The sequence below is a fragment of the Petaurus breviceps genome, unplaced genomic scaffold (assembly GCF_028583685.1).
Source record: "Petaurus breviceps papuanus isolate PSGF00001 unplaced genomic scaffold, PetGlider_PUasm1.0 77, whole genome shotgun sequence".
NCBI classification, from domain to species: Eukaryota; Metazoa; Chordata; class Mammalia; order Diprotodontia; family Petauridae; genus Petaurus; species Petaurus breviceps.
In genome coordinates this window covers 17,256,930-17,268,147 of record NW_027186492.1, presented here as the reverse complement: position 1 = coordinate 17,268,147, position 11,218 = coordinate 17,256,930, and positions in this window count along the sequence as shown.

Genomic DNA, 11,218 nt, shown 5'->3' with positions numbered 1-11,218 from the left:
GGGCAATCTTCCAGGGCAAAGCACTAGCAGATAAAAAGATGGTTCTCTAGCTAAAACCGCAAGTCAAGATTTCTCATTGAAAACAAAGGAATAGAGTCCAAGAGGGAGGGAGATTAGTTGGGAAGTGGGGCATGTTTACAGAAGGGAGAGTTAAAGGCAGGGGAGTGGATAAAAATTCAAGAGAGCAAAAAAGAGGGGAGAGACAGGTAAAGACGCTTAGTTAATACCTACATTTGTAGGAACAGAAGAGGAGAAGTGTCATACAGATAAGAGGAAAAGTGTCGTAGAAATCATGAGAGAAAAGAGTGTGAAGGAGAGGAAATTCTAAAGGTACAACAGTGCCAAATACTGAAGAATATTTGATAAGAATGAAGACTCAGAAAAGGCTGTTGAATTTCGTGATTAGAAAGTCATCAGGGACTTTCAAGCAAATAGCTTTTGTTGTTGACTGGTAACAGTAAAGATTTTTAAGAAGATTCTTAAATTATTAGAGTTTGAGAGTCTTAGATAGTCTAGTTTAATTACATTATTATACAAATTAGGAAATGCAGCACACACACACCCCAAAAAATGAAATGACTTATTCATTATATAGGTAGTTACTGGTAGAATTGGGACATGAAACCACAGCCTGTGAATTTTTCTTGGTTGAGTGATCTCAACAAGTGGAAAAAATAGAGTACAGGAAAAGACATGTGAGGTTGAAAGAGAAGAGTGGGAAGGAATAAGTATCAGTAATACTTACTGTGCCAGGCACTCTACAAATACTGTCTCATTAGATCTTCTAACAACCCTGTAAGTTAGGTATTATTATCATCCTCTTATTACAAGTGGAGGAAACTGAAGAAAACAGAGGTTAAGTGACTTGCCCAGAGTCATACAATTAGTTCGTGTCTGAAATCAAATTTGAGCTTTAGATCTTCCTGACTTCAAGTCCAGCATTCTATTCACTGTACCAAATAGTTATTTCTAAGCATGTGCAGCTTATTTGTTCAAGAAATTGTGCAACTACAAGGAGGTAAATAGAATAGTAGTTAGAGTGGGTACTATGGATATGAATAGGGCATGGGTAAGGTATGCCTGGCTGTGCCAACACATCTGTTGATGATGTATTCACATATGTAGTGGATGGCAGGGAATAGTGAAAGGGTTTTTTTTTTTTTTAGGATTGAAAGATCTCATTTTTTACTTCAAATGTCATTATTGTATCATATCAATGATCTATCTAATCTATATTGCTTCAAAACTTATCAATTATAAATTCCTTTAAAGTACATCAAGGATTTCTTGGTATTAAAAATAAATATTTTCAGTCATCATCAAATATATTTAAAAGTTATAATGCACTATTTAAGATTAATGCTGATTTAATTTCCTTTTTTCATATTATTATTGTCAGCTTGCATTTCTTCATTTGAGAACTAACATTATATTCTTTGATCATTTATCATTTGTGGAATGGCTCTTATTTGTTTTGATTTTTTTGCATAGTTGAATAATTCCATATATGTTTTAGATATTAAAACTTTAATTGAATTCCACAGTTTCTTATACAATTAATTTTGTCTGTTCTTTTTTTTTATACTGAAATATTTGTGTTTGTAGATGACTGAGTCCACCAAAAACCAAAGCAAATAAACATAAACCTGACTCTTTAAAAATCTACATATTTTTTTTATACCAGAACACAATTTTCTGTGGTTATATATGCCTAAGAAAGCAATGAAGTACACAAATAAGTAATTTATTTACAATTTTTTAAAAAGAAAGACAAACTTCTTAGCATGCTTTAAAAGTATGAATTGTGTATTTAATTGAAGAAACATTCCATTTCACTTTTTCTGTGTAGGAATAATGCATTCTCCCTTATGATTCTATTTTTGTCAAAATAATTAATTTTATTTCTTAGTTTCTTAAAAGAAAATAATACTTAATCCCTGACTCACAAGGAATACTATGCTAAATACTATCAATGTGGCTAATTCTAAAATTCCAGGCTGAACCTAATTGTTTTGAGAAGAAATACATGGACAGTTTTCTGTAACAATGAATGATATTGCTAGAAAAATGTGCTTCTCAGTGACTACAACCAAAGCAAAAGTGGGGAGGGAGGCAGGGAATATAATCATCATAGGGATTGCCATAAGGTAAAATTTTGCTGTGTCAGCAAATCTCTGAGTACAGTTCAATAAAAACTTTGGCATTTTGCATAACCCATTATCAGCACCACACTTTCCTGTATAATTATCAGTGTGCATTTATGGGGCAATATGTCTTCTTGTAGCTTGTCATCTCTATTTTTTTTTTTCACATTTTAACTTGTCTGTAATTGTCACTTATTCAATGCCATCAAAAGGCAGTATTTCCTGATCTTTATCAATTTTACCAATTACTGATGAGAAATTAAGACTTTTTGTTCAACGATCCTGTTATGATTCCCTCCTATCTCTCACATTTTATGTGCAATCTACAGGTATAAATAATCACATGTATCCCACTCAATTCAACCTACAAAGTTTCCATAAATACACCCAAGAAAATCAAATATATCACTTCTTTATTTGGACCTTTGTCTAACTAGGCTCCAATTTGAACTTAGCCCTGATCCACAGGGAAAATTATGCAAATGTGTTCCTTTTTGAGGTTCAGTGGCCCATATAAAATAGTCTAACTTTGTTAAGTCAATGTATAACTTTAGAAAATGGAAAAGTGTGTAATTATCAATGCACTCTATAGAGTAAAGGAGAATTTGTCATTTATGTAATACAGAAGAAGAAAAAAATGACTATTGTGCTCTTGGGCTGAATTAAGAGAGGTATAGTTTACAAAAATATGTATGTAAATTCTCCTAGAGTTTGTTCTAATCAGACCATATTTTGAATATTTTTTTGTTTCTTTGTAGCACCATTATAAGGAAATTTATGAGATGAGGAGCATACAATGATAAAGGGGTTCAAGTTCATGCCATATGTGGACCAATTGAATGTGATGGCATGTTCTAGCTCTCTCTCTCTCTCTCTCTCTCTCTCTCTCTCTCTCTCTCTCTCTCCTAGGCTTAAGCTGACCATAGTCTCTTAAGCCAGGTGAGCAGATTTATGAGTCCAATCAGCTTTCTCTATTCACTCCCCAAATTAGAGGAATTTCCTGGGGAGAAAAGTGAGAAACATTTCTGTGACAGGAATCTACCCCTAATATCCTGCTTTATTTAACAAGACCAATATGGTGCTGCAGGAAAAAAAAAAATCAAGGAAAACTGCTGCTATGGAAGTGATAATCATAGTTTATATGTGTAGGCTACTTTAAAGTTGAAAATCATTTTCACATAAATTATTCTTACTTTACTCTCAATAAGTCTGCAGGGTAGCTAAGGCAGATATTATTACAGTTTTAAAGATAAATAATGTGAGGTTATTTAAGCATGTTACCAAAAGGGCCACATGATTAATAATATCAACAGAATTTCGAGTAGAACTATAATTAAATTCCAAATTTATTAAGCCATATGTGATACTTTCAGGTAAAAAAGAAAACTTTTCCCTTTATTGACACAGACACTTCTGTCCTTCTTTCCCATCTTGGCACAAGTTCCCCTGAATTTGGTCTAGGGTTTAAAAATATGAAAGTATCCACATACATTATTTTATAAATTTATAATAAATTTTGTTCAAATTTAACTGCAACCCAGATGTTTAAGATATGGGTAAATCTTGAATCAATCAATCAACAGACATTTATTAAGTGTCTACTATGTGCCAGGGACTGTGCTAGGTGCTAGAGATACAACAAAAGGTAAAAGATAGTACCAGCTCTGAGGGACCTTATAATCTAATGGAGGAGACAACATGCAAATACATACAGAGCAAGCTTGATACAGGATAACTAGGAAATAATTTACAGAGGGAAGGCACTGGAAGTAAGAGAGTTTGGAGAAAAACAAGTACAAGAAAAGAAAGATAACTACTACCCTTAAGGAGCTTATAATCTAAGAGGGGAAAACCACATAAAAGGAAGCTAAAAAGTGAGGGAAAGTGGGGGTGGGGTGGGGAGTTGTGATAAAACATCAGAGAAGTCCCAAAAGGTTGCAGCCAGATGAGAAATCAGGAGATGTTCTGAGCTGAAGTTTTGTAGCTCTTGGTTCCACCTTCCAATCAGGACAGAGAGTAGTTTTAAGGTGAAGTCCTAAGTCTGATGGGATCTTGGAGAATGATGAGGTTTTCACAATAATGAGCTTCCTGGGACATGATGGAGAAGTCAAAGAAATCACAAATTAGTGCAGTCAGGTGAGAAATGAATATAACTTGAAAATATAGCTTGTGTCTTATTTCCCATTAAGATTCTTATCTTCATTCCAATTCTGCATTACCCATAAAAAACAGTTATAATTTAAGTACATGTATTGCATGAAATAGAAAGATAATAAAACATAGCATTGAACCTCAGCAAATAGCAACTCGTTGCTTAATAAAAGGGTCAGCCATTTCCTTTATCTCTCCTCTACCAGTAGCTTTAATAATGTCTAGTTAGCAACTTCCCTTCAGTTACCCCACAGTTACAGTCTTGACTAGAAAAGAGATCAAATTTTCTCACCAATATCTGCCCAATTTCCTTCTGCCTAGGAGGGTATCCTATTTCTGAATCCCAGGACTAGATTTCCTACCAAAGTGGCTCCTTTGTCATTCTCACTGGCTAATCCTAAGGTGACTCAGTCCTAGAAGGTGTTTCTCCATTATCTCCAGTGGTAGAAGCTTCAAACCACAGATGTCTGAGAAAAGGATAGGGGATCCATTACTTTGTAATATACCACCATACCTCTCATGGTGAGCCATGATGTAGTCTAGCATGGAGCTCCCTTGGTAGTCTCACATCATTGTGTTGCCAAGAATTTCAGGCTTGTTTATGACATGCCTCACTCAGAACAAAAATACTTAACATTCTTGTGTATTTGTGCTTTTCCTTTACTCTCAGCATTCATCTTGTTCACAAAGACATCAAGCTTTATCAAATATGATGTATCTAGATTTTAGAAAGGCAAATTATATTTGAATAACATCTAGGATACAGATGTTAAAGATATACTTATTGAATATAGACTCTGTATTCTGATAGATGATAGACGTGGGTGATATATTGGATAACATCAATAGGGCTCAAAAATAACTCAGTAAAATGAAGCAAAGTGCTAGAATTAAGGATATGGTATTAAGTTCCAGTGAATCAGATCAGAACTAGAGCAACAGTGTGGAGTAGTGAGCCTTGGAATCAAGAAGATATGGGTTTCAAATCCCATCTTAGACACTTAATGCCTATGTGACTTGGATAAGACATTTAACATCTTTGTGCTTCAGTTTCCTCATCTGAAAATGAGGAATGAAGATGGTGGAATTATTAGCCATCAAGGTCACAGATCTAAATCTATTATCCTAGGGGTAAAGGATAAAAATTATAGAAGGGATGACTTAGGGACAAAAATAAAAGAATAGCATTCAAACAATTAGAGTTCTTTAAAATTAGAATAGTTTCCATTAAGAATGAAAAAACAGATGTGAATTTAGCAGGATTGGAAGTGTTACAGAAAAGGTTTAATGATCACATGGCAGGGATGTTACAGAGGAGATTTCTGTATTCAGGTGAGAGGTGAGGAAAAATAAACTTTATGATGTCTTCCAAGTTGAAGACTGTAAAAAGATAAATTCCCTAACTTCAAACATACATGCCCTATGATGTATCAAATTCCTATAAAGAATGTGAATGGAATGCATTATTGTCTTTCCTAATTAAATAATAATGAAGTTCTTTTTTCATTGACCAAATTTACTGAATTTAGGGAGGTGTTATCAGAATTTCTTATTGTTTCCCCAATTCCAGGGTGTCGTTTTCAAATTTTTCCTTGACCAACAATGGTAGTATCGTAATGTCATTGGACTGACTTTAATTAGTTAATAGCAACAAAATTTTAGTTATCTTCAACAATGCATGAAAGCCCAATTTGCAATACCCCATAACAACCATTTGCCTGTTTTAAACCTGTAAGAATAACACAATGGTTCCTAACGTCCTTGTGGTTCCTTATTTTTGGCTCTGGGAAATTTGTTCTAGAGATAAGATCGAGCTCAATAACTGTTGTTCTGAACCCTTGGTTGGGAAAATTCCCAACGTTCAGAGAGAGGGTGGATTTTTTTACCTAACTTTACATACTGCCTGTGCCAAGGTTGGTTGATTATGGAGATAAAGGCTCAAAATATAATAAGTACTTTACTTATATCAATGACTACTTACTTGTATCAATGGTTATAATTCAATGAAGAAATAAGTGAAACATGGTACTTCATTTCTCTAACTGCCCCAGTGTACATGCCTCAAAGAGAATATTAGGCTACTGTCACATCTCCATTTTGTCAATGCAGAGGATAATAGATACTTTTCCCATCCAACTTCTAACATGCAGGGTTGCTCTAGATGGGTTATAGGTAGATGGATCTGCCCTGTAAGGATCCATAGCAATCACATCAAAATTACTTGGCTTAAAAATGCAATACACAATAGTCATATAGATGCCACTATGCACAGATATTTCTCTTGAGAGTTTAGCATTTGAAACATGCCATTCCTGAAAATAGTTGAAAACTGGGGCCCTTTCCTTTAAAAGTTTATATTCTTATGACAGGTAGCTGACAAAGGATAAAGTGCTGGGCCTAGAGTAAGGTATATCTGACTTAAAATCTGGCCTCAGATACTCATTCACTATATGATCCTGGAAAGACAGCCTCTGTTTTTCTCAGTTCCCTCATCCATAAAATATGAATAATAAAAATACCTACCTCCCAGGGTTGCAGTGAGGATAAAACAAGATATTATTTGTAAAAAAAAAAAAAGTACTTACCTGTATGCTTCACATATAACAGGTGCTTTTGTTGTGGTGGTAGTCATGGTGGTCATTGTTGTTGAGGGTGAGGATGAGGAGGATGAAAGTGAATACTTCAAGAACTTTCAAAGAGCCACCATTTTCACCTATATGGGTAGTTCCTTCATCAAGGCAGACACCATCCCCTCCTCTCTACGCAAGTAGTTCACACCTTGGCCACTTCTCTGGCAACGAAACTCTCTGAACTTTCCTTGACCGATTCCTGCATCACCAGAAGACAGTCCAGCACTCAGCTCATACAGGAAGTCTTTCCAGCTTGGTATACTTCTTAGAGGTCTGCATTCCACTGTCACAGAAATTTAGGAACCAAGAATTATCTTTGTGCCTTGATGAAATAGAAGAGTGTAATTTGTGTGGCCTTTGTTCATTTTATAGTCAAAGAGGAGAATGCATAAAGCTGATTTAGAAAATACATGTGCCCAAGTACCAAAATAGCCTTAGTTAGCACATGAGCTTTTGTTTTCCACAAACTTAGTCACTTTATCATGACACTGCCTAACCTTACTCTAACTGAAGCCTGCCCATTGTTCAAAAGGGACAATGGGAGCAGCAATTATGGAAGGCATCAATGGCTAAAAAGTAGCAAATGTTTTTGTGTGGTGCATTGCACAAGGCCAGTGGTCAGAAATTTTTCTGTCATACCCACAAGCAGAAGTCCTAATTGGCACTGTCAAAGAATGGTAGTAATAAGTTATGCTGACAAGACCATGGGAGGAATAGAAAACTGCAAAGATGTCTAATTAAACACTATCTAATGCAGGATAACCTGAGGCTTACAAGCTGTAATTCCTTGAAGGAGAATGGTGTGTAATTTTCTCTTGACCTATAAAATTGCTAACAATTATAATTTTTCATGAAGAAAACTGGCAACTACTCCCTCAAATGTGCACGATATGACATTTGGGAAGTGCAAGTGAAGAATAGGTACCCACTATAGGTGCAGATATAAATTTCTCCTAGGCCAGGATGAAGGTACACAGGCACATACAGAGCTGCCAGTATTTTAAAATGAAATGATGACTTTTTTTGTTCCTGACCCAGTTCTTTGGCAGGAAAAGAGTCATTTCCCTTTGCAGTTCAGTCCTACCCATAACCTCTACTGGGCATACATCTATCTTACCTATCAAAGCCCCTCAGAAAAGGGATAGGGGTAAATGGAGCAAATTATTTGAAAGTGGGGTAGGGATGGGGGTAAAAATTGCTCCTCAAAACAACTGACATTCTATCTACTATCAACTTTTTCTTAATCTTTCATACACGATGGTGTTCAGAACAGGTCTCATAATTTACTATAATTTGTAAATCTTAACAGGAATTCACTTTCTTGTTTTTGTTTCTGTTTTGTTTTTGTTGTTGTTTTGTTTTGTTTTAAGAAACTGTCTCAGAAATTGTACTAAGATTCCAAATTTCTAACATGACTATGACTTAGCAGCTTGTTACATAGGATTTCCTTCGATGATTCTCTGAGCAAATATAACCAAAAGCTCTACTTTAATCTCCAGGGCATTTTTCCTATGTCAATATAATTTTAAAACCCCTTTGTGGTCCTCATGGTGGTGGAACTGGAGAAATCAGGAAATGTAGTCAGATAAAAAGCAACAATCTCAGATTCTAGGTTCATAATGTTAATGTTTTGGAGCCTAAGCATAGCTATTTTTTCATTCAATTTTGTTCAACTTCATTCAATCCATAATTGAAAGAAATGTTAAATTTCAGTTTATTAGTGAAAAAATATCACTTTTTCATTCATTCACTTATTCAACAATTATTTACTGAGTAATCTGCGTTAGAACAATACCTGCTTAATTTGTTCATTCCAACAAAAATTTACAAATTATGAAATATAGCACTGTGCTAAGGGCTGTGGAAGAAGCAAAAATATGTAAGATGCAGGCCAAGTCCAACAATAATTTATAAGATAGATGGATATATATATATATATACATATATATGAAAATTTAAAGTTGTAAGGTCGAACAGGCAGTCCCTAGTTCACCATATTTTGAGTCACACCAAACTGCTAAGGCAGAGAAACAAATTGTCACTTGTGTTTTCATGCTGTGCTTTTGCTAAGAGCATTTATTCTTTGGGGCCCTCTCTCCTTAACCCTTAGTGCTATACAGTTCCTCTCCTAAAGATCTCCCAGAAAACTAGCCTAAGGTATAAACCTATTGAGATCTTTTGACTTTTTTTTTCAGAAATTTAAAGTTTACATTGACACTTTGAATAGCTGTTTAAAAAAAATACAAGTAAAAATATTCATTGGTTATTATGTTGTCTTTTTATAACTGCTTTTTGTATACTTTAAAAAAATGTATTCTTACAGAATACCAGCACACTTAATTTTTCAAGAGGCAAAGCCTGTTGATGATATGCCTTGGCATGGACTCATATTAGAAGTACATAGGAATGCAGAGGCATTAGTTTTCCTAGAGATTAGTGGGAAGGAGATCAAAGAAGGGAGGAGGAAGTTGGCAGGAGAATTTGTGTCCCCCCACCTCAATCATTTAAGATACCTGTTACAGTTCAACAATTCAACTCAGTAAATATTTATTAATTACTATGTACAGGTGCTAGGAATGAAAAAAATAAAACACAAGAACTTTAAACTTATTTTGGGCTGAAATATGATTAAAACATTTAAACAAATAGCCATAGTACAAGTTAGATTATGTTAAGTACATAACAGAGGAAAAATAGAATCTCATGGAAGATTGAAGGAATGAGGATAAAAAGTCTAGCTGGGGGAACTAAGGAATATTGCACAAAGAAGGTTATCACTTGAATTAGACCTTAAAAGGATTTCTTAATCTGGGATCAATGGACAAATTTTTTAAAAAGCATAAAGTCCACCCATAAACTTTAATAGGAAAATAATACATCTTTAACTTCCCTAATTTCTCAGTGAAAAGAGAAAATAATAAATTTAGTTTTTCCTTCATTTATAAATGTGGGCAATAGAGCACAGTATGTTAGCAATACCCATCATTTCCTCACCATTAGAAATCACACCGACATTCCCATGTGATATTACAGTTGTTACATATATTTTAATATATCCTTTGTGTTAGTAACTACTTCAACATTATTACCATTATTAGATTTGTCATTAGATAACAGAAAATACAAGCCTTTGTGTTTACAGGTTGCATTTCAATATATTTGGTTTACTTTATAATCCTATGCATTTTATTTTATTCATTTAAAAACATTATTTTGAGTTCACCGGACTGTCAGAGAGTATGCACAACACACATGTGCACACACACGCTAAACACATACACATATGTGTCCCCTACCTTAAAAGAATAAAAATATTTCATCATTCAGTTGCATTCTATGTTTGCAAGGTTGTAGGATGCCATGTGTGAATAAAAGGGAGAAAGGCAGAACTGTGCTAATGAATGGTGAGCATAGTCCCTCTAGAAAGTAGAGTGCATAAAGATGAATGATATAAAATAAGACTAGAAAGATAACCTGTTGGATTTAGTTTGGGCTTTGAAAGCTAAGGAGTTATGTTTAATTTGTAGGAAATGGGGGACTGAAGATTTTAGAGTAGTTGAGTGACATGTTTAAACCTGTGTATTAGGAAGATTACTTTAGCAATGGCATATTAGAAAAAGAAGTAGGTAATACAGGGAAGCTTATAACATCAATCTTTCAATCAATCAATCTACAAGCATATATTTAGCACCTACTATGAGTTAAGTTCTAGGCAGTATGTAATTCCCCTTGCCCTTCAGTTGCTGTCTACTGTCTGCTAGTAAAGGTGTGGGAGGTTTTAGTATGGGGAGGCAGAAACAAAGTGATTTAAATCACGAATACAGAGAGTTGCAAGAGGTTCAAAAAGAAGGATATACAGATTTGCTGTATTGTTCCTTGTCCAGGTGGGCTGTTAATTGCACTAGCCTTCTATAAAATAAGTCAGCTATAGCCAGGCAAGGTTAGAAATCATTCTCAGTCATAAGAAAATCCACCAAGCTTTCAGAATTTTTATTCCCACTTAATGCCATGCTCCATACTTCCTTGTTTGTGAGTCAAAAAGACCATTGTTTTACTTTTCATTTCAGAGATTCTGCATTTGTATCCATAACCAGATCTAAGAAAAGTGTGAGCCAAATGTCCTATGTATCAGAAATATGTTATTTCAGTCCTTTACCTGCTCAAAGGAGGACCTAAAAAGAGTACATCCTATTATTCTTAAGTCTAGATTGATGCTATATCTAGGGTCTCTTAGGGTGTAAGAGAGATTTGGGATTGTTGTCACTCAGCAGATATTTATTGTTTATTAATCTA